Genomic DNA, 26,175 nt, shown 5'->3' on the forward strand with positions numbered 1-26,175 from the left:
CACTAAGTGACTATGAAACCCAAGATGTCCATTATGAAATATATGTTATCTGATACACTCAATCAGAAGTTGGACATGTGAGAAAGCATTCTATTTTTAAATGAAAATTGTATATTGTGAATGTATCCAAGGACGTCTTGAGGGCACAAGTAAATTGCATGCAAATATGGCTCATATTCCAATGGTACCTGCTCTAAATTCTTTGCTATCTCTCTCTGAACCTAAAAGGATGGCCTATGTGCAATTAACAGGAAATAGAGTTAATCAAGTCTGGGCCTGGCATATAGATGGATGTGCATGGTTTTGGCGCCACTGGAAATATAGAGGGTGCCAAAAAAAGGTATACACACTTTAAGAAAGGAAAACTGTATTAAAATTGTAATATTCAATATATACTGATAACAACAGATAAATATAAGTCATGTTTGACTTCTGAAATTACAAGTGGTGCTCAAAGTAGTTACCATCAGTGTCCAGATACTTCTAATTACAGTGAACTACTGCTTGAGCAATGTTGACTGAAATATCTATTTGTATACATTTTTTGGCACCCCTGGTATAGAGTTGTATACTATAACCTAACTTACTAATGGCCCTACTGTGAAAAGGAAACTTACCAGTGGGAAGAACTTTGAGCAGCAAATCTCATTATCTACTTTATCTAGAATGAGAGGTGGCCCAAAGTAGAGATCCTCATGGGTTAGATTCATTGAGAGTGCTTAATGGGGTATTAGGCAATTTGCCAAAGACTTGGAAAGGACAAGATAAGCATTGGTTAGAAGTAGGTATTCAGGAGAAGTATTTGGAGAACAAGCAAAGGGTGACCATGTGTGAGCTCATGGACATTTTCAGGACAGTGTTTCTGGACAGAGAGGTTTATCAATGATCAAGTAGACAAGATGGCTTATTCTGTAGATGTCAATAAGCCTCTTCCCACAGATGTGCCTGTGCTTGGTCAATGTGCCTATGTATAATCTGGAGATAGCATAGGGACAAAAGCTATGCAAGTACTTAACCACAAGTCCTTTCCTCGCCATGGCTGATCTGATTACTGCAACTGTTGAGAGCAAGACTAACATCCTGTACAGCACAATTTCATGTCCTCTAACTGGCAGTGGGTTGATTACATTGACTTACTTCCATCATGGAGGGTCATTCACGTGGCCTTATTGAAATGGATGCACAAATCTGTACACGTTTGCTTTTTCCTCCTGCAGAAGTTTTGCCAGCATCACTTCAGAATGCTTTAATCATCTCTAAGATACCTAAAGAACATCATGTCTGTCCAGAGAATGAATTTTATGGTGAAAAAAAAAATGCAGCAATGGCCTTCCATTGATGACATTCACTAGTTTTATCATGTATAGAACTGCAGACAGGTCTGTTAAAGTGTCATTTACAGATTCTACTGCAAAACGTTTAATTAAGTCAGTGTCATCTTACAGGGTATAATATAGGAGTATACCTTAAAACAAAGGACAATGTAAGCTGACCTCTTTCAGATTTTCCAGTTTTCGAGGGTCCATAAACCAAGAGGTGAAGTTGAAGGTGGCCCCTCTAATGATCATACCTACACATTTACTAGAATTAATTTTTTCTTCCTGTAACTGCAATCATGCGCTTGGTAGATTTGGGTGTACTAGTGCTCAAGAGAAAAGTAATTTATCTAGGAAACAGCAAAACTGGGATTTCTCCTAGACAATGATGCACTCTTTATGTTATTGAATCAGCATGCTTTTGAATCACTATAATGGCCAGTATGTTTGATCTCCATAACCTGGGTAAACTGGATTATGGCTACACATCGTGGCAAGGAGGACAATGTCTAGAATCCAGAGATTCACTTCGGGGCAACTCAGTTTTCCCATATTTAATAATAATGACTAATGAGAAACTACAATAGTCTCATGAAGATAGGACCTATGAGGACTCAAAAATAACAGTAATAGAAGTTTGAGTCATCCCTCTAGAAAAGAGAAACAAACAAAAGAAAATAACTGAGGTATTGATAGAGGGTAGGGAAATATAGAATGTGTACAAAGAAAGCCATGGTTACTGATTTAGAACTTTTTGCCACCTACAAAATGGGAACTGTAGTAGACCTGTTGTTAATTATTCACACTCTCTCTTTTATCCTATTGTATGCACCAGTACTACTGGTGGCTAATTTTCACTGATTTAACCATACTCTGCTTTTATATGGTGGCTGATGAAACATTGTATTTTTCCTTCACTAGGGGGATGAAAATTTCTTCTTCTAAATGTATTATAACATTGCTGCATGGCAAATTAATGTGGAATGGCAAAAGCAGTGGTGTACCCACAAGTTTTGTACCTTACTCTTTTCAGCTCTGTGACTAGAGAGATTAACTAACCTCTATAGACTGCAGTATGTGAACCCCTCTTTCCCTTATTTCTGGGAAAGGGCTAGCAGTAATTGAAAAGAGGTAAAAGTAGGGCAAAATCAAAGTATGGTATAATTGTACTTTGCTCTCTCATGCTTCATGGTTTGGCCATAGTTTGGGCAGTGGCTGAATGCCTCTATGACCATGAGTTGTGTAGGTCAGCATTCCTTCCTTGTCTCCTACTCCTAATAGGTTCTGCTTCAGCCTGTTTTCCTACAGGCCAGTTGTAATAAAGGTGGTAATGCCTCAACATTGTTGGTAATCCGTGGGTAGTTCACCATCTATGGTGAATTTCTTAATCTACCCAAATTCTATGAAAAGTTCCTTTATTAAATTCTGTTCATGGATATCTTTTAAGTATGCCATTGATTTATGCCAGTACCATAACAATATAAAGGTCTTTATAATTTATTTCAACTCTCTTATATTTATGTTTTAAGTTTCTACAGACAAGATAATTTTCATACAGTGTAGATATAAAATACAATAAAGTTTTGAAATTTATATAGCACTATTTAATTAATTCTATGCCCCACACTATTGATTTTAAAATGCTATCCCTTACGATGTTATAGCTAAATAGGGTACTCTTTTGTACATATATAGTATTTAGATTTATTTTACACTGAGACACACAAAGTAATAACCTTATAAAAAGAGGTACATTTTTTAAAAGGAGGAATAATTATGTGGAACTGTTGCTAAGTTGTAAGAAGAATTTATCATTAGTTTAAAACATAGCAACCAAAAGCCTCTAGAAAGTACAAATACGACTTTCATACCCATGAAGTTATGGTTATGTTTTTTTTTTTTACCTTTTTACAATAGCACATTATAGAAACTTGTTTAATCTTCCTTGTGACCTTGTAAAAGAGAGCAAACATGTCCTTTCGTCACCTAAAACGTTTTATTCATTTCAAAATGAACACCATGAAACTATGGCTATTTAAAGTCTCCCATTGTTTGTCTAACATAGATTGTGCCGGCAGAGTATATATTCTAAAAACTGTTTGCTTTGTGCGCTCATTATTTCATCTCAATTTTCAGAATGGGGATTTCTAACAATTTCTAAACATTCTTTTGCCAAACAGGTCAAGTGAATGATGCTATTTAAGTGTGTGGTTGGTGGGGTATGGGCTGAGAGAGCAAGGCATTAATCTGTGTGAGGCATAGGCAGAGACCAAAGACTATTACATATGAGATGAGTCAGATTTCACAGAATTGGGAAGCATGGTAATCAAGTGTAAGGCCAACAAGTCTGTCATTCTTCTTAATGTCAGGGTTAAACTTGACATATAAACAATATGTTTATGTTTATTTATTGTTACAAATAAACAATGTCTGTAATTGATACAGATAGGATAAAATATAGTCACTGGGTCAAATAAACTGATTTTTATATCCCAAACATAACAGCATATGAAGCAAATCCAATTATGCCTTTAATTTTCCTAAAATCGTCAACTTTAAATATGCCTTTTTTAGGTCTTTTCATTGCCAGTGAAATCTTGTTGAAGGTCCACCCTAGCTCCCTTATTTTATTTAACAACATTGCTTTCCACATATTTGTGGTTTCCCATTACTACACTGATATAAATGTTTCAATATTTTGACAAGCATGTAATTTTTTATTGTTTCAAGCAGCATGTTGAACTGAATTGCTTATGCAATGTATATAAATCACCATTTGGCTTGTAGCATGCAAAGTTTTAGTCCAAGAGCCAAATACACGTCAGAATTCACTAAAATATGTGGGAACTTGACTAAAAAAAGTTACTTATCTCCACTTTAGCCACAGTGAACAGACTCTGGGCACAGCAAACCATTTAACTTCACAACTTTTGCCTTATTCCAATTTCCTTTACTCAGATTGAGTCTATGGCCTACTCCTCACCCTCCACACAAACTAAAGTCACACCTTTTTTTGGGAAGTCTCTGTTCCCCAGGCTGTTCTCTTCTCTGATCTCTCAATTATTTCTTCATGGCTCTATTAGCTCAGGTATCTGACTATGTTATGAGTAATCTGTTTAAGCTCTAGTAAGTGAACCTTTTCAGGGTTGGTCTAAAATTAATATCTATAGTCTTGGTACCTAAATAAATAGCTTACCTCCTTGTGAGTGCTCAGAATTGTTTAAGGGGTAATCATTTCAAACTGGGATCAGGAATCCATGCAGATCCACTTCAAGACAAAGACAGGAGCACATTAAGTGTCTCAAAGTAAACTTTGATTCCAGGTTACAATGTCTCTACATACTGATGTTTCCATATGTCTTGTCTTGATTTCATATTTTTCTGTAGGAGACAATTTCAGTCTAAGAGCAGGTCAGAAGTTTTGATTAAGCCCTGTTTCTAAAGGATGAAGGGCCTTTTGAGTCTCCTCTTTTGCTCGGCCCATTCCAAACCCTTTGGAGTATACTTTTTCTCCTGATGATGCCACCTTGGGCCCTTGAGCCATTCTCTACTGTTTGGGGTGCTTCTATTTCTTGGAAGTGTACTATCTCTTCTAATAAACTACTCTTTCAACACTTTATTTTTGTGTTCATGCAATTCTTTGCTTGAGAAACCAAGAACCTGGATATCACGCCGACAAGGGCCCACTCTCCGGTAACAATTAGGGGTATTTTTCTCCCAGCTTAGGTGAGATGAAATGGCTAGAGTGGACCGTAGTTGTGAGTTTGGCTTCCCTCATGTCATTAGACTTGATAAGCTCAGGTTAATTAATTTCTCCTGAGAGCAGGCCTTAAGGAGACTAGCTTGCTCTGGCGTATTTCAAGATGGTTCCTATCCCTTGCCTCTGCCCCAAAAATGAGGGGATTTTTTCCCATTATTTACTGTGGGAACCCATGCTACAAGCTCTTGGCAGTAAATCTTTCACTATTGTTGGGGTCCTCCTGGAGGTTTTGACTCTCAGACTTGTCAGTGCCTCTAGCAATTCGTCAGTTCCAGTTCAGGATTTCATACCCTGGCTCTGGTTCCAGAGGCATTTTTCTGCTTGTGAATCCCCACTCTGGTTAATCGTGACTCCCTGAATTCACCCGTCTCTCCAATTTTTGAGGCTGAGGTTTGCCCTGTGTTCTCCCCTCTTTTAAGGACCCAAGAGGAGTTGTTGATTTTTTTTTCTGTTCAGCTTCTTGTTGGGACAGCGTGGTGACTTCCAAGCAACTCGTATGCCAAACCAGAAACTGGAAGTCAGCAGTTTACTCTTGATACATGAAAAACTAGAAACTGCTCAGGTGTCGATTAATAAGAAAATGGATAAACAAAATAATGGAATACTATTCAACAAGAAAAGGAAAAATGTAATAATATATGCATAAATTTGATGATTGTCAAAACAACATGCTGAGAGAAAGAAGCTCTACCCTCAACAGTATATACCATATGACTGTCTCTACTTATATAAAGTTCTAGAATACGCACAACAAACTTAGAGTATAAAAAAATCAAAATAATTTTGATAGAGGAAGAGACATGAGGGAATCTTCCAGAGTAATGTTCTGTATTTTGATAGGGATTTGAGTTGCATAAATAACATATATTGGCATTTGTGGGTATTTATCTCTTGGTGTACTTGAGATTTAAGCATTTTATTGTATACCTTAAAATATAAATAAATATTACACTCTAGTTAACAAAAATAAATAAATAAATAAATAAATAAATAAATAAATAAATAAATAAAAATAAAATAAAATAAAAAATAAATAAAAAGGATGAAGTAGGGAGTCTAGAAGCGTAGGTTTTAAGTTCCAGTCCTGCCATTATCTGCCTAGATAAACACTTGGAAAAACAGCAGCAAATTCCTAGTAACAACAAGTACATTAATGCCATCATCAATAATAATTATAATGGATGGGATGAAATTTGTACTATGCGCCTCAAATTCTATCAAGCCTATAAACTTCCTAGACTGTTTTTCAAACATAAAATAAATAAATTTGATTGCTTATTAAACATGGTAGACAGAATACCTTCATTTTTTGATGTTCTATCCAACACCATTATGGAGTGTAAAGGAACATTTTTTTTTTTTTCATTACCTAGGCTACCTAAAAGAAAAGTTGAGGAGATAGCATCAGTTGAGAGATGACATTCAAATTTTGTAAAATGATGTGAAGTGGCTTAGTTAGCACAGGAGAGAAAGCTGAAATGCATAAAATGACAGAATTAGAAGGCAATAATAAGCAAGCCTATTTATGCTGCAAAACCACAGAATCTCAGGAAGTGGAGACACCACACCAGTTCAATAAAGGTGGGGGTAACGGGTGGGAATGAAAACTGGACAAATACTTTAAACTGTTTAAAAATAATTTTTGTTCAAGATCCCCGTTTGTACCCCACACAATAAGGTGGCTACTGCTCTAGTAAAGTAGGAAAAGAAAGTCTAGTCTATGGAAAATTAAAACAAATGAGCTCTAAACTTGAAAATATTGACTGAAATTAAGAGAGACTGAGGGTAAGTGAGAATATTAAAATAGAATTAGGTAAATGTCTTCTTAATAAACTCAGATCTCAACCTTCTTCTTTCTCTCTCAGCTTCTAAAACTCTGAAAACCAGGCTTATACTACCAATTAGGAAGAACTCAAGACAAAAATAAAAATTTGTAAATGCTCATATTTATGGATCATCAAATGAAACAACTCAGTGTCCACCAAATAAAACACATTCGCAATGTAGTCTTTTTCTTACCACATATATTCCAATCAATTATTGGTTCCTCAATTTTAAATAAGAATGGACAGCTAATACCTTTGAGGAAATTATCAAAGTTTAAAGACAGATACAAAGATAAACACCTACACACACACACACATACAAAACAAAAACATTCTAAGAAAATATGGACAATTTAGAGAGAAGAAAATTTCAAAAACAACAAATACAACATTAACAGTAACTATAATATCCAGAGGAAATATGGTATCGTGGTATATAAGAATAGGATACTATGTAATTTTTAAAATGGAATATTCAGAGAATTAAAACATAGGTATTAAAAATTGGAAAACAGTATATTTTAACAGAAATAAAATTTTATTTGAAAAGTTGTTAGAAAAAGTTGAGGTTATGACCCAAATGTAAGAAGAATAACATAGAAAACAGAAAACTAATAAGTAAAGCCAAGTAAATTAGAGATTTAAATTAGGAGTTTCAAAATATGAAAATATTATTAAAAATATCCAAAAAATTACAATAAATTTTCCCTCAGTAGAAGTGATATGAGGTTCCAAATTGAAAGGGCCACCTACCAAGTGCCCAAAAAAATTAATAAGAAATTACCCAAAGCTAGTAAAGTTACATAAATTTCAGGTATACAATTCTGTATTACATCACCTATAAATCCAATTGTGTGTTCACCACTATCACACCAATAAACTTTAATTAAAAAAAAAGAAAAATAAATTAGCCAAAGCAAAGCATATCACTGCTATTTTAGAATTCTCAAAGACATTTTGAGGGGAATATCTATATCTCTAACATTTATCTATCTAACATCAAAATCACATAAAAAATTGGAAACCAGAATAAGACAGCACTATTTCCCAACTTAAAATTCCATAATAAGACAAATTATTCTAATGCAGTACAAAATGAAGATATTTTCAGGTACACAAAACATGTAAATTTTACCTCCCTTGCACATTTCTGAGTTTATTGCGATAGTATGTTTCATCAAAATAAGAATGTAAGTTAAGAAAGAGAAAGTTACATAATTCTACACAAAAAAATTGTTAATAGTTAAGAGACTCAAAGGGAAATACCAGGATGACTGGGTAGTAATCTAGAAAGTCCCCCAAGAGACCTTTTGAGGAAGATGGAGAACTTCAAGAGGGATACCGTCTAACATGGGGAAATAATTCTATAACTGCTTATCTGATAATATTAAGAAATTTTCAGATAATTTGGAGACAGAAAAATGCTAAGTAAAATAAATGTTAATGTAATAGTAGAAAAAAATTATGGCTTTCTAACTTGCACTAAATAACTGTTGTGTTTTGTGTATGTTGACTTCTAAATATCATAGTGATCTTATAAATTTTGCTATTTTATTATTCTTATTTTAGAATTGAGCAAATTCTATGAAAAGCCAATGCTATAAAATAAATACAATCATGCTACAGTATGTGGTTTAGCAATGAGTAATACTCATATAATTATAAAATATAAGTATGAACTATTTAACAAAAATTATGAAATTGCTAGGATGGAGGAAGAGGAAATCTTTCTGTGTGAGGACAGGGCGTGACATTTAAGAAATACAAGAAAGCTCATTTCTGATCTTCTACAGAAGGAGCTCAATAAATATTGTCTAAATTTGCAAAACCAGGAAATAGCCCACTTTAAATTATAAATAGGGCCTCCCCTAGGGCATGCAAAGCACAAGATAATACTTTTGTGGTGCCTTTTTTGTATAAACAATTTGATTTAAAATGTCTGACAAAGTTCATGGGCCCATGCAAGATATCAAGATTTGATTTATTGCAGATGTAGAGAAGAGGTATTTATTTACATGTTTGTAAGTGTTGCAGTGTTCAGGTTTCATCTCTTCCTGTTTAAGTCCAGAAACCATAGCATTGTATTCTTTATTATCAAAAGTGACGTTGCTGGCTACTTTCATATCTTCCCATCCCCATGAGAAAAAAGATAGCAATACTGTTATTATTCATTATGCAATATTCCTTCAGGAACTGTATTGAAACAATATAATTCTTGCTTTACATTTTCCTAATTCCACTTATTTAATGCTGGTAATGCCATTACTTTCTGTTAATACTGGTTTCCAATGAGTCTGAAAAGCTGCTAGTTTGTTGCGTTGTTTGTGTTTTTTTTCCCAATTTATTGCAGTGACAATTGTTAGTAAAATTACATAGATTTCAGGTGTACAATTCTGTATTACATCATCTATAAATCCCATTGTGTGTTCACCACCCAGAGTCAGTTCTCCTTCCATCACTATATATTTGATCCCCCTTTACCCTCATCTCCCACCCTCCACCCCCCTTACCCTCTGGTAACCACTAAACTATTGTCTGTGTCTATGAGTTTTTGTTTCTCATTTGTTTGTCTTGTTCTTTTGTTGTTTTTGGTTTATATTGGTTTGCATTGTTAATGATCACAAATGAAAGTCTTATCTAGAGTACCCAGGAGCATGTGAATAAAAATTAGTTTTCTGGTTTTGTTAAATTAACAATTCAGAGTTGCATAGTTTAAGTGTATAACATCCTTCCACCTGTCTTCTCTGGAATGCTTTAGGCTATAACGCCTAATTGCTAGGATGTAATGTCTTGATATTAGCCAGACCATTGCTTTCTACCCACCACCACTAAGGTAAATGAGGTGCATAGGATGGACAAAGAAGAGTAGTTCCATTCATAGAAGGACTGTATGTCTCTTGTCTAGCACAGCTGAAGACTGTCCCTGGAGCACATATCCACTGGAGGCAATTGGAGAAAAATAGATGAGAAGGGCATATTGGTATTAGGTTGGTGCAAAAGTAATTGGGCTTTTTGCAATTGTTATTAACCATTTAAACTGCAATTACTTTTTGTACCAACCTAATATCATGGGGCAATAGTTGTAAGAACCCTTGAAGGAGATGGCACGGCCACTCCTGCAGGACTACAGTGGACAGTGCCAGTGGCAAGGGACATACAGGGTAAATAATTCCTGTCACCATCACCATCACCACACACCCCACATTTGGCAACTATAAACCTGAAGTGGTGGGATGGTTGGGATATAGATGGGTGAAATTCATTGCACAGGTGCATACACAGAGCCTTGGCCCAAGGGTCAACAGTGGAGAGTTGCTACTCTGGGGTCTGAACTTGTCCTGTGTCTGACATAAATGTGTCACCCCAAATCAGCAAGTTAGCAACCTCTTGACAGTTCAATCTTACATGATCCCAGAAAAGAAATACTTGCATTATCCAAGAAGGAGTGATCTGATGTCAGGTCACTTTCCTGGAACTAGACCTATGTTTACCTGGCCTAAGGGTGGTACTGTTCTGAAATATGGAAGCAAATACAAGAAGAAATAGTTAAAGAGCTGAAATACTGAGTTGATTTATTCTTAGAGCAGGCCTAGGGAGAAAGGGTAGTCAAGGGATCACTGTTTTTCATAATAAGCCTTTTAATACTGTATTACTTTTAAAATTCTATAGATGTATTACTTCTAAAAGAAAATAAAATGAATATATGAAAGCAGTTTATTTTTAAGATTCTTTTTTCCAGCTCCAAACTGCTGTTTAAACTAAACTTACAGGAAGCTAAATGCACTATAAGATGGAAGAAAAGCCCATTGCTTCGAATTTATCTTTAAATAGGTATATTCAAATATATCATAGCTTGTAGCTAAGAAACCTTGACGTTAATGACCAACAAAGTGAGCCTATTCGCCTAAAACAGTCAAATGAAGTAAAGAGGAGAAATCTTGGTATTATTCACAGTATAAAATTCTTAAGGCCAATACTGGGCTCAAGCTGTGACTCCAAGTTGGCACATCTGCGGGGTACCTTGCCTTCCAGGCCCTGTCTCCCCTCAGGCACCTCTGCTAGCTGTCAATTAAACACCAGTAATGAGGACACTGATAAGAGCTTAAGAAATGTTCCAGTCCCTTGGGTATTTGCATTCTAATAAGGAGTGTCGTATTAGACCAAACCATTTTAAACCCCAAAGAATTAATATGAAAAAGAACTAATTTTGTCATTGGCAATAAGGGAGATATTTTGAGGCCTTAGAAACTCTTCATCTACCCTCAAGTTTTGCTATACAGTTGGCTCATATTGTGAAGCTGACTCTACTCATACACAACCTTGAAAAAAATGGTCACCATCCCTAAGTAAAAATCATGGCATGCTCTTAAAATCAAATATTTTAATTTTTATTTATTTCTGTGCAGCCAAATATGTAAGAAGTATTTTGATTATGCATATATTATCATTTATTTCAAAGAACCATACAGGCCACTCCTTCCACATTAGACTGATACTTCCACAGATACTGAATAAATCTGTATAAGAATAGAGCATAATGTTTTGGCTGTGTCTAAGAAAAACTAATACACATAAATATTGTGTGCATACATGCTCAGAGACATACACACAGTAATATCTCATTAGCTTTAAAGCATTAGAGAAAGGATCATTCTTTATATGTGAAATTCAAGAAAATTAAAATTTACCTTATATCAGAAATAATTTAAATGTTTTTAGAAAGCTCTTTCCAGGCTATGTCACCATTCTTTATCTTCTCAAACACTAACATGACCTTTTAAAATATTTCAATGACACAATTATTTTAATACATAAGTTGACATATTCATAAAGTGCTATAATTGATGCTTTCTGGTACTTGTCCATATGCTAATACTCTAGATGGTCCCAGATAATTTTACTGTTAATTTCCTTTGTTTATGTTTGTCTTTTCTCACTGGTGGGCTATGCAGTTGCACTTTTCACTTCTGTCAGTATGTTCTCTTCTAGCTACTATTCTTTTTTTAAATTAACTATTTTGTTGAATTAAAATATGTTTTACTCTGCTCCTAGACAGTGCTTTCTGTAAAGAATGATAAACTATTTTTACAGATCAGAACACATTTTTTTTTTCTTTTAGTACGCCAGATATTTAACATTACTTGATTTGATCTATTTTCAAAGTAATTCAAGCACTGCAGGGTAAAGTCCTGGTAGTAAAAAATTCATTTAGTCTGGTCAGTGTGAGAGTCCAAGTACTCACTGATATTTGACTCCTTTTTCTGCGAGTAGCTGGAGTGGTAGTCTGCAAAAGAAGGGCTGAATGTCGGGGAGGCTGACAGTATTCATAAGAGAATTTGAAGCTCTCTCTTCATAATCTATAGGATGAGCACTTGTCTTATAATTGCTGAGACTCTGAAGACCTGATTCATAAGAGCATATGTCTGAAGCTATGTCAGTTGGTAGTTATCAGTGATCTTTTCATTTCCTTCTACTATCATCTCAGCCCTCACTTCAAAGTAAATTATTGTTTGAGTGTCTATTTTAATGGTTATCCCCCACCCCCATCAAGGTGCTAAGCAATTTCACTCAGGAATTAGAAAACCGGAAGGCAGAAGACCATTTTAAAGACAGTTTATTGCACGGCTTCATATTTGAAAGGTCCCTGAAAGCCTCCTTTCCAAGCAATCAAGGCAGTCATGTTTGACGTCATGGCTACTCTAGGCATAGCTCTTTGATAGATTGAAAAGTGTTTTTATCAAATTGACATCTGCTGTTCCAGTGATGCAATGTGGACATGTTAGGCTTGTATTCAAAACAGAAATTGGATTTCAGTACATTGAAAATAAGGGCCAGGGACAGAAATTGCCACATTAATGACTTCAAATAATCTTTAGTTATACTTCTAGAATAATGGCATTGGGAATATTTGCTATGATAGCAAAACACTGTTTTACCAGTATAAATGATGGCATCAATCTTTAACTGACTATTACAAAAGGCTAGTGAAAGGTCAAGGACTGTGGAAGGGTTTGATTCCACATGTCAGCTTGAGGAATTCTTCAATGGATGTTTCTTTCTTTAGCCTTAAACTCTAAAAAGAAAACTATCCTATTCGTAGTTTATCTCCAGAATCCAGTTAGTTCCTAACAATATTTCACTTAGTATTTGTTTAACTGAAGAGACCTGTTCTTTGAATGCTAAAATACTAGTTGGTATAGTTTCCTCTGATAAAGAAAAACCCAACTGGTTCAATTGAGTATTAATGAGTTTTTCTTAATTTCTGTTTCCTGAGGCAGTTTTAATTCGACTGATATACACTATTTATTTGGTTTTGATATAAATATTTGTGTTAATTTCTACTGTGGATCCATCTCTTCCCATAAAATACAGAACCACAAAGCTTCATGCCTACTCATGAAAATTACATATCAAGTTTTAGACCAGCAAAAATGCTTGTGACTAAACTGAAATTCAAACAGATTTTTTTTCCTGTCTGGAATTGGAAAAGGAAATCCAGAGAATGAGGAATAATTTATTGCAATTGGGAACAAACAACAACAACAAAAAATGATATTCGTGGAAAATGGACACTAATGCTAAGACATGAAGTAAAGTCTGTCACAGAAGGCATGGCAAGACAATCTGGATTCTCAAGCCACTTACCTTTGAGAAGATTCACAGCATTCATAATCCTCTGGAAAACTTTCTAGTCTCTGAGAAGCTCAATTTAGCTACTATTTCTGGGCTCCCTATAAAATCTGATTGATTTGTCCCGTTTCTTATGAGGACAGAAAAATGATCAAAATTCCTGTTTATATTTACATTTACCTTTACATAATTCAGAATACAATGAGGGAGTCTATTCCTTGGTTTCAAAAGAACAACAACAATAACAATAAAAAAACACGATGTTTGAAGGAAATAACTGACTTTTTTTTTTTTTTGGTAATACCTTTATTGAGATATAATTTACATACCATAAAATTCAGTTACTTAAAGTGTACAATTCAGTCATTTTTAGTGTATTCAGAGTTGTGCAATCACCACCACAACCAATTTTAGAACATTGTCATCATCCCCTAAGAAAATACCATACCCTTTAGCGGTCAGCTACTATTTCTTCCCATTTCGTTCAGCTGTAGTCAACGACTAATTTGCCTATCCTGAACATTTAATATAAATTGAATCACATAATATGTAGTCATCTTTTACTGGTTTCTTTTACTTATCATAATGTTTTCAAAGATCATCCACGTTGTGGCTTCTATCAGTATTTCATTCCCTATATTGAAAAATAATTTCTACTGTATGTATAGACTATACTTTGTTTATCCATTCGTCAGTTAACAGACATTTGGGTTATTTCCACTTTTTGGCTTTTATGAATAATGGTGCTATGAACATTCTTATACAGGTTTTTGTGTGAATATGTTTTCATTTATCTTGGGAGTGGAGTACTAACTTTATGTTTAAACCTTTGAGGAACTCTCAAACTGTTTACCGAAGTGGCTCTACCATTTTATATTCCCATTAGCAGCGTATGGGGGTTTCAATTTCTCCACATCCTTGCCAATATTTGCTATCACTTGTCTTTTTGTTCACAGCATCCTACTGTATGAAGTATTACCTTATTGTGACATTTATTTGCATTGCCCCAATGACTAATGGTGTCAAACAACTTTGCATGTGCTTATTGGCCATTTGTACATCTTCTTTGTAGAAATATCTGTTTATTCCATTGATCATTTGAGAGTTTATTATTGAGTTCCAAACGTTCTTATGTATTATATATACTATATATATATATATATATATATATATATATATATATATATATATAAATTTACAAATAATTTCTCCCATTCTGCAGTTTGTATTTTTTTTTTTTTTACTTTCTTGATAATGTACTTTGAAGTGCATTTTTAACATTAAGTCCAATTTATATAGTTTTGTTTTCTTGCATGTGCTTTTGGCATCATAACTAAAACAAAACAAAACCCAAAAAGTTTTAGTCCAAGGTCATGAAAATTTGCTTTTTACTAAGAGTTTTATAATGTTAGCTTTTATAATTAGGATTGTGATCCATTGAGTTAATCTTTGTATATGGTGTGAAATACAGGCCCAACTTCATTTTTTTACATGTGGATATCCAGTTGGACCAGCATTATTTTTTCAAAAGATTTATCCATTTGAGTTGTTTGACACCTTTGTCAAAAATCAATTGACTATAAATGTTATGGTTTATTTTGGGACTGTTAAATCTATTCCATTGATCTATATGTCTATCCTTTTGCCAGTATCTCATGTCGTGATGCATATTAGCTATAGTTAGTTTTGTAGCAAGTTTTGAAATATGGAAGTGTGGATCCTACAGCCTTGGTTTTTTTTCAAGATTATTTTGGCAATTCTGAGTCCCTTGAATTTCCATGTGGATTTTAGGATCAACTTGTTTTAGAAAACAGAAAATATGAATCAAAACATTGCTCTTGATAATTTTTTCTTCAAAAACTATTAATCAGAAGAAAATATTAACACAGCACTTCAAACGGAATTACGTTTTCTCACTGAAGAATTTGGGTATGAAAATATGAGTCAGAAATTAAAAAAATAAAACAGTAGAGGATAAAATCATAAAGAAATTGAATTATTATTATTATTATTATTATTTTAATATTTATTTATTGAGGTGGCAATTGTTAACGAAATTACAAATTTCAGGTGTACAATTCTGTATTACATCATCTATAAATCCCATTGTGTGTTCACCACCCAGAGTCAGTTCTCCTTCCATCACCATATATTTGATCACCCTTACCCTCATCTCGCTGCCCCCACCCCCTTTACCTTCTGGTAACAACTAAACTATTGTCTGTGTCTATGAGTTTTTGTATCTCATTTGTTTGTCTTGTTCTTTTGTTGTTTTTGGTTTATGTACCACATATAAGTGAAATCATAGGGTTCTCTGCTTTTTCTGTCTGACTTATTTCGCTTAGCATTATACTCTCAAGATCCATCCATGTTGTCACAAATGTTCCTGTATCATCTCTCCTTAACGCAAAATAGTATTCCATTGTGTATATATACCACAACTTCTTTATCCATTCATCTATCGAAGGACATTTTGGTTGTTTCCATGTCTTGGTAAACAAAGCTGCAATGAAAACTGGAGCACATGTGTCTTTATATATAAATGATTTCAAATTATTTGGGTAGATACCCAGGAGAGGGATTGCTGGGTCATATGGTAATTCTATTCGTAATTTTTTGAGGAACCGCCACACTGCCTTCCATAATGGCTGCACCAGTCTGCATTCCCACCAACAGTGTATGAGGGTTCCTTTTTCTCCACAGTCTCTCCAGCACTTGTTGCTATTTGTCTTATTGATGATAGCTATTCTGACTGGGGTGAAGTGATATCTCATTGTGGTTTTTATTTGCATTTCTCTGATGGTTAGTGATGTTGAGCATTTTTTCATATGTCTATTTGCCATTTGTATGTCCTCTTTGGAGAAATGTCTCTTCAGGTCCTCTACCCAATTTTCAATTGGATTGTTTGTTTTTTTTTGTTGTTGAATTTCATGAGTTCCTTGTATATTTTGGATATTAGGCCCTTATCGGAGGAACTTTTTGCAAAAATTTTCTCCCATTCAGTCAGTTGCCTCTTTATTTTGTCGATGGTTTCTTTTGCTGTGCAGAAACTTTTAAGTTTCATATAGTCCCATTTGTTTATTTTAGCTTTTGTTTCCATTGCCTTTGGAGTCAAATTCATAAAATGCTCTTTGAACCCAAGGTCCATACGTTTAGTACCTATGTTTTCTTCAATGTAGTTTATTGTGTCAGGTCTTATGCTTAAGTCTTTGATCCATTTTGAATTAATTTTGGTACATGGTGACAGATAACAGTCCAGTTTCATTCTTTTGCATGTGGCTGTCCAATTCTCCCAGCACCATTTATTGAAGAGGCTGTCTTTCCTCCATTGTATGTTTTTAGCTTCTTTGTCAAAAATTATCTGTCCATATTTATGTGCTTTTATTTCTGGGTTCTCAATTCTATTCCATTGGTCTATGTTTCTGTTTTTCTGCCAATACCATGCTGTTTTGATTATTGTAGCCCTGTAGTACAAGCTAAAGTCAGGGAGTGTGATACCTCCAGCATTGCTCTTTTTTTTAAAGATTGCTTTGGCTATTCAGAGTCTTTTGTGGTTCCAAACAAATCTGATGATTTTTTGTTCTATTTCTTTAAAAAATGCCATTGGGATTTTGCTGGGGATTGCATTAAATCTGTATATTGCTTTGGGTAATATGGCCATTTTAACTATGTTGATTCTTCCAATCCATGAGCATGGAATGTCTTTCCATTTCTTTGTGTCTTCTTCAATTTCTTTCAAAACTGTCTTATAGTATTCAGCATATAGATCCTTCACATCCTTGGTTAAGTTTATTCCTAGGTATTTTATTCTTTTTGCTGCAATTGCAAAGGGAATTGTTTTTTGTATTTTTTTTTCTGAGATTTCATTGTTAGTATATAGGAATGCAATGAACTTTTGTATGTTGATTTTGTGGCCAGCAACTTTACTGTATTCATTGACTGTTTCTAACAACTTTTTGGTGGAGTCTTTAGGGTTTTCTATATATAGCATCATATCATCTGCAAAGAGTGATATTTTAACTTCTTCATTCCCAATTTAGATGCCTTTTATTTCTTTCTCTTGCCTGATGGCTCTGGCAAGGACTTCCAACACTATGTTGAAAAGCAGAGGTGAGAGGGGACAGCCCTGTGGTGTTCCTGAATGTAGAGCAAAGGGCATCAGTTTTTCACCATTAATTATAATATTAGCTGAGGGCTTGTCGTATATGACCTTTATTATGTTGAGGTATTTTCCTTCTATGCCTATTTTATTGAGTGTTTTAAACATAAATGGATTTTGTATCTTATCAAATGGTTTTTCTGCATCAATTGATGGAATCATATGACTTTTGTCCTTTATTTTGTTTATTTGCTATATCACATTGATGGATTTGTGGATGTTGAACCATCCTTGTGCCCCAAGGATGAACCCCACTTGGTCATGATGAATAATCTTTCTAAGGCATTGTTGTATTCGATTTGCTAAAATTTTGTTTAGAATTTTTGCATCAGTATTCATCAGAGATATAGGTCTGTAGTTCTCTATTTTTGTGTTGTCCTTACCAGGTTTTGGTATCAGGGTAATGTTGGCTTCATAAAATGAGTTCGGGAGTACAGACTCTTCTTCAATTTTTTGGAAGAGTTTGAGCAGGATTGGTATTAGATCCTCTTTGAAGGTTTGGTAGAATTCACTAGTGAAGCCATCTTTGTCCTGGACTTTTGCTTTTGGGAAGGTTTTGGATGACTGATTCAATTTCTTTACTGGTGATTGGTCTGTTTAGATTTTCCAGTTCTTCATGGTTCAGCCTTGGAAGGCTCTAAGTTTCTAAGAACTTGTCCATTTCTTCTAGGTTATTGAATTTGGTGGCATATAGTCCTTCATAGTATTCTTGAATGATCCTCTGTATTTCTGTGGTGTTTATGATAACTTCCCCTTTCTCATTTCTGATTTTGTTAATTAGTGTCTTCTCTCTTTTTATCTTAGTGAGTCTAGCCAAGTGTTTGTCGCTTTCATTAATCTTTTCAAAGAACCAGCTCTTTGTCACATTAATTTTTTCTATTGTCTTTTTGTTCTCTATTTCATTGAGCTCTGCTCTGATTTTTGTTATTTCCTTTCTTCTGCTGACCTTGGGTTTCACTTGTTCTTTTTTTTCTAGTTCTTTGAGGTGTAACATGAGGTTATTTATTTGAGATTTTTCTTGTTTCTTGAGATAGGCCTGTAATGATATAAATTTCCCTCTTAAAACTGCTTTCGCGGCATCCCAAAAATTTTGGTAGGATGTATTTTCATTGTCATTTGTTTCTATGTATCTTTTGATCTCTCCTCTAATTTCTTCTTTGACCCAGTTGTTCTTTAAAAGTATGTGGTTTAATCTCCATGTATTTGTGTTTTTTCCTGCTTTTTTTTCGCAGTTGATATCCAGTTTCAAAGTTTGTGATCAGAGAATGTGCTTGGTATGATTTCAATCTTCTTAAATTTGCTGGGGCTGCTTTTATGCCCCAATATATGGTCTATCCTTGAGAATGTTCGATGTACACTCAAAAAGAATGTATAGTCTGATGTTTTAGGATGAAATGCTCTATATGTCAATGATGTCCATTTCATCTAATGTGTCATTTAGGGCTGCTATTTCGTTATTTATTTTCTGTTTGGATGATCTATCCATAGCTGTGAATGATGTATTTCAGTCCCCTAGTATAACTGTGTTTTAGTCAATTTCTGCCTTTAGTTCTGTTAGTAGTTGCTTGGTATATTTCGGTGCTCCCTGATTGGGGGCATAAATATTGATGACTGTTATGTCTTCTTGTTGTATATCCCCTTTACCATTATGAAATGTCCATTTTTGTCTCTTGTTATCTTTCTCACTCTGAAGTCTGTTTCATCTGATATCATTATGGCTACACATGATTTACTCTGGGTACCATTTGCTTGGAGTGTCAATTTCCACCCTTTCACTTTGAGTCTATGCTTGTCCTTGTAGCTGAGATGTTTTTCTTGGAGACAGCATATGGTTGGGTTTAGTTTTTTGATCCAATCGGCTACTCTGTGCCTTTTTATTGGTGAGTTCAGTCCATTTACATTTAGGGTGATTATTGATACGTGAGGATTTCCTGTCATTCTATCTTTAGTTTTCTGGTAAGGCTGTGTCTCCATTGTTTATTTGCCTTTTTGTTGTTGTCTATTATTTCTGTGTGGGGTATTCTATGATGTTTCCCTCTGTTTCTTCTTTTATTACAGTATATATTTCAGATCTGGATATTTTTTTTTTTTTTGAGTGGTTACCCTTAAGATTATGTAAAAGAAAGCTTGATATTTAGAGTATTCCATTTTCTTCAGCACACTTACTTTCTCCATTCCCTTATTCCGGTTCAGGCCTTTACTCTCCCCCTTTTTATGTTTCGGTTGCCCCAAATTGTCCCTGTTGATGGTGGTCTAATAGCCTCCCCTAGTATTTCTTGTAGTGCAGGTCATGTATTAGAAAATTCCCTCAGCTTCTGCATGTCTGGAAAGGTCTTATTCCTCCTTCATATCTAAAGGAGATCTTTGCTGGATATATTATTCTTGGCTCATGATTTCTCTCTTTCAATAGTTTGAATATTTGGTTCCACGCCTTCTTGGCTTGTAGAGTTTCTGCTGAAAAATCTGATGATAATCTAATGGGCTTTCTTTTGTAAGTTACCGTCTTCTTTTCCCTGGCTGCCTTGAGGATTCTTTCTTTGGTGTTGATTTTCGACAGCTTCAATACAATGTGCCTTGGAGAAGGCCTGTTGGAATTGAGGTAATTAGGTGTTCTATTTGCTTCTTGGATTCGAGGATCCAGTTCTGTCCACAAATTTGGGAAGTTCTCATTAACAATTTCTTTGAATATATTCTCTGTTTCCTTCTCTCTTTCTTCTCCTTCTGGTATGCCCATTATTCTTATATTGCTCTTTCTGATGGAGTCAGAAAGTTCTTGTAGAGTTCTTTCATTTCTTTTAAGTCTCAAGTCTCTTTCTTTTTCCATCTGTTTAATTTCCAGGTTTCTATCTTCGATGTCACTGATTCTTTCCTCCATATGGTCAACTCTACTACCTAAGCTGGTTATTTCATTCTTCATTTCTTTTATTGAGTTCTTAATCTCCAGAAATTGCATTTTTTTTAATTTACATCTCTTTTTTAAAATGCTCATGTTGCTTTTTGATTGTGTTTCCAAGTTCATTAAATTGGCTTTCTGTGTTTTCTTGCATCTCTTTGAGGTTTTTCAGAACTGCAATCTTGAATTCTCTATCATTTAAGTCTCATATTTTCATATCTTTAAGTTTTTTTTCTGGAGACTTTTCACTTTCTTTCTGAGCTGTCATGCTGCCTTGGTTATTCACGGCAATTACTGATTTATTATTTCTCTTCCTAGACATCTACCAAAGTGGCTTCTGCAACAGGTTGATAGGAAGAGGTCTTTCTTTTGTTTTCCAATACTTGTTGGTAGAATGTTTTATTTTCTTTCTGACTGCAGCCTTTTTTTTTCTCTCTGACACAGTAGTGCTATGTTTTCTCTGCACTATTCCAGCCTCTCACACAATGGAGGGATTCCCTGGGAGACAGGCCTCTCCTCTGTTAACAGTTCACCTGGGTCATAGGGCGCCACGTCCGTGTGGGTATGCGGAGAGCTTTTGAAGTTCCAAAGCTCTTTCTGCACCTGATTCAGAGCGCGTATGTTTCAGCAGTTCTGTTTACTCCTGCAGGGATCCGCCCAGATAGGTGGGGCCAGGGGCAGGGTGAGTTGTGAGAGGTTGCCCAGAGCAATGGTGGCGACTACCACCACAGCTGGTTTTGCTTTTACAGCTCCTACCCCTTTGCCGGAACTAGTTGGGCTGCAAATCTGTGTCTGCAGTCCACAGTTCTCAGAACAGCAAATATCCTGTCCTTTTGATCTGACACTGCTACTTTATAGCTTCTAGCATCGGAGAGGTGGGGGCGGGGCGAGCTCTTGGAGGGCAGGGAGGGGGCAGCTAGTCTCAGTGCCTAAGGCTTCTGTTCTCCGCTCGGCAGTGAGGTCTTAAACCACAGTTTTCAGCCTTCTTTTCTCAGTCTTTCCTTCGAGGTCTCTGTCGTGAGCGTTGGGTTCAGCTGTGTTATATGCTGCCCCCTCAGCCCTGTGGGCCATAAGCTGAGCCCTAGCAGTCCGAGTTCTTTCCTCTCCCGCAGCTGCGGTAGTTCTGGGATGCAGTGAGCTCTGAGCACTGAGCTAGGTCTGTGTCCTGCGCCCGCGCGGCTCCGTCCCCGCACTTCTCCCTTCCCTTCTCCCCTGCTCACGCAATTCGCCCACCTGGAGGTGAATTCAGTAGTGGGCCTCTTCGTCTTGCCTGTCTGCTGTGCAGGGAGTCCTTTGTGGAGTTATTGTTGTCCAATTAGTTGTAAATTTCAGGGGAGCTTTACAGTGGCTCACCGCACGCCGCCATTTTGATCAAAAATCCAGAAATTGAATGATTATTAAACTGAGGAAAGAAATGTAAGAAAAGGGACAAAAATCATATCAGAAAGAATAAATTGCAAGATGTCTAAGAAGAAATATATTTGAAAATTTAATGAGATTGTTAAAGAAAAGTAGGAATGTTACCATGTGAGAATAAAAATAATTCAATAAAGGAATAAAGGAGTAAAAGAGGTATATGTAAAGAAGATCTAACATATGAAGACTGGAGTACCTAAAGAGAAAATAAAAACTAAAAGCACAATGGGGAAATATTTAAAGTATAATCCTAGGAAACTTTCTGAAACTAAAAGGAAACCTAGAACTATGCATTGATAGGGCTCATAGGCAACTGGTATTACTGACCAGAACAATCAATCCTGTGGTATATCGTAATACAGCTATTAACTTTAAAAGGTTGAAAAAATAAATCTTTGAGATAATATGATCAAGTAAATAAGATCAAGTAAAGACAATACCCTTCTGCCTTTACTTTCTGTGTTTCATTGATCAAGAAGATAACTGTTGTTTGTGCATCTACCATGCAGTAGAGGTAACTCAATCCATTTCTTCTCCATCCTTATCAGGCAGGATCTAAGGAAAACCTGGAGCTCTTGTAACAATGTCTGAGAATAACCCACTTACTTTTTGTCATGGGATAGTCAACAGAGATGCTACTATTTTATATTGGAATTACTTTTTTCTTACTTATATGTAATTAAAAATAAGTGTTCCGATTTGTGATATGCATTTATACACTCTTTTGTCAACTTAGTAAATTTTTTTATCCAGACAGTGCAAAATCTACCTGAATATAATTACCAAGCTTCCTGTATTCCAGCATAGGCACCCTCACAAACTATACTCCTCACAGAACACCACCTTAATAGTGTTTAGTTATAACTGTTACCTATGAATCTTCCCTTACCCCAAAGCATCTGGTGCTTTTAAATCAATAATAAAGACATTTTATTTAAAAATAATTGTTACTGCCATTCTGATTTACTTTGTTTCCTGCATATAGGGCCAATGCTTGATTCCGCATATATTCCTCTGAAAATAGGACTAATCTGGCAACAGAAAAAAAAAAAAATCAAGTTTTCTGCCTGCAAGCCAATGCACTCCAAATGTTAATAAGGATCCCTGATTCTATAAATAAGAATTTCCTTACTAGTGGTAAAATTTCTGGAAAACTCCTGCTGTGTAAGCTAGAAGACTTCAAGCTGAGCTCTTTTTTTTTTTTTTTTAAACTGCAAGTTGCCCTTAGATAAATTACACTGATGACTAAGTAAAACCCAGGTAATGTGAGACTAGAGTACATATAGATAACATTCTTCACGTCATGCACCATTATCAGACTCAATGAAGCATACTTTTAGAGATCAAAGAATAAACCTTGTCCTCACAGCTTTTTGCTGTGTTGAAAATTTTAACTGCTGGTTAGTCTATTTTTAACTTATTTAAATGGAGCCAACTGTTTCCTTTCTCAGAGGGTGCTGAGCTGAAAAATGACTGCCTGGTTTACACGGCTTTATCACCTAAGGACTCAATGCCCTAGATTTCCGAGGACAGACCCTGTTTTTAGGACTTACAGGTTTATGACCCGGTTTGTGTTATTTGGCTTCAATGGGAATAACTATAAACTAATCTTGTTGGAGAGAGAAATCATATTAGCAGATAAAAGATGGAAAAGGCATGAATGAGAATTAGAATTCAGACCTAATATGATAGGCCACAAACAGCTATACTAGATTTTTATTTATTTATTTTTTTTGCTGGAATAGAACACGATAAACAAATATTTAATTAGAGAATAGTAAATTAGGCACTATTGCATATTTTGGAATAATTATGGAGTTGTCATAGTATTAAGATGTTATTATGGCTAAAAGACTGATTTGCTACTTTGACTATTTCTCTGTCATTAGAGGGTCCAAACCTTATGTAAGCTATAAAAATTTGCCCTTGGTTCAAGACCACAGATAAATCCCTTATTTATAATCTCTGTTCAACATTTCAGAGTGGTGTCAGGCATACACAGTGCAGACTCCCAATTAATATTTGGGGAGTAAATAAGTAAATGAATGCTGGTTTCATGAGCACTGGATCCAAGAAAGGGGCATATCAATGCAAAAGCATCTCTAAAGTACATGGAATATATAGACTTGCTCTCAAAAAGCCAAAAACAAAGAAAACTTACAATTAAATTGGGGAGACAAAACACATGGTATTCATTAAAAGCAATAGAAAATTAGGGTAGTGATTCTAGGAATTTTAACATAAACTCTAAATTATTCCATGACTCTTCAAAATCCTATCAAATATAGTGTCTTGCTTATCATTCCTTTTCTTATTTATCAATGTTACTTTCTCACATTTACTTCCATGAAATCTCTACTCTGCCAGACTAAGTAATTTAGCCATTCCTGAGTAAGCCTTTGCTTTCTTTCTTTTTCATCATTGCTCGTGCTGTTCTTTCTACTTGGAATGCCTTTCCACTATCTAACAGTTAAAATCTAACATCCTCTTATAGAATCAGCTCAATTTCAATCTCTCCCATAAATCTTTTTTCTCTCACTTGCATATTTCAGAGGTTGTCTTGAATTCCAATATTAATCATTTGTGCTAATATTCATGTGGCATATATATAAAATTTGTTTTTGCTAGTTTATACTTCAATAATTGGGCAATATTTGTGTGTATTAATTTCATTCCTTCAATAAAGAGTTATCAAGTCGGGTACTTTTCTAGGCACCAGAGGCACAGCATTGAACATAAAAGACAAAATCTCTGACTTCATAGATCTTATATTTTGTTTGTTTTATAATGTTAACATTTCTCAAGATACTTAAATTAATACATAACATCAACATTAAAGTACTGACAGCTTGTTATAATGTAATACGTCTACATTACATTGCAACTCCTTTGCACAGCTATCTCTTCAGAAGAGTTTGTGTAGAAAAAAAATAGTTTTGACATCCTGAAAGAATCCTAACTGTGAGATGTGCTCAGGCTGAGATAAGCTGTCAAGAGAGTGTAGGGATCTCCTTTGTGAAGTCTCCTTTCAAATGTTTCAGGGAAACAGCTCAAAAGTGCCTTTTAGGAAGCAATTCTGCTTTGGTGGGCTAATGACCTAATAGAACGAACGATGTTTATGTCAGTCTATAAAACACAGCCTTAACATCTAGCAGTTAAAAAGGACGGGTTATCTATCTGTTTTGCTACTAAATCTCTAGAAGTTGGCACAGTGCTGAGGCATAGTAGATGCTCAATCAATATATGTTAACCAAATTAAATTTTCTTAAACTCTTTTGCTTATCACTTTTTTCATTGGAATATTTAAAATATAAATGTAATAATGGATAGTTTTTTAAATTCCACAAAACAGGTTTTTTACTGTATAATTGGTACAAGATTCTGCACTAGCAGTAGAGTGCTAATTTTACTGAATCTTTAGTAATGCTTACTTTTCTTTTAAGTCATTTTTCTTTTATCCAAAGAACCATTAAAAAAGTTTTAGGCAAGGTAGTGAAGTGATTATATATATATATATTACTTGAGTGCTAGGTAGAGGGTAGAAGGAAGAGGTAATGGTGTCTAGAATATAGGTTATTTCTTCTGTGTTTTGGTGACAAATAATAGTTTCTACCAGAATCTTGATAGTAGAGAGAAGGGAGAATTGATGGTGCTTAATGGGTTGTGTGTTTAGACAGTACAGGAGAAAAAGATGTCTGACATGATTCTGACATGAAATTCTGAAATTCTGACATAATTATTTTGAATATATGTGAATATTGAGCTGAAGCCTCCTAATTTTCATAAATTCAAATGTTCTCTTTCTTGGAGTGTACTTGTTGGGTTATGGGGTGTGGGCATATTCACCTTTCTAGGATAACATAATTTCCTACCCCAAAGGATTATACCAGTTTCAGTTTCAGACAGCAGTATTTCAATTGCCCCTTGTGCCAAATTCTTGACAACATTTAGTATGATTAAACATTGCATTTTTACTTTTCTGGTGGGATGGGCATAAAGTCGTATCACATATGGATCTTAATTTGAATGTCTCTATTATTAAAAAGGTTATGTGCCATTTTATATACTTATTAACCATTTTTTTGGTAGCCATTAGCAATTTTTCTATTTAATTGCAGATAATGTCCAGTTTCTGGTTTCCCTTTTCACCATTTTATGGTATCTTTTAATGGAAA

This window comes from Rhinolophus hipposideros (genome assembly GCF_964194185.1).
Source record: "Rhinolophus hipposideros genome assembly, chromosome: 10".
NCBI lineage: Eukaryota > Metazoa > Chordata > Mammalia > Chiroptera > Rhinolophidae > Rhinolophus > Rhinolophus hipposideros.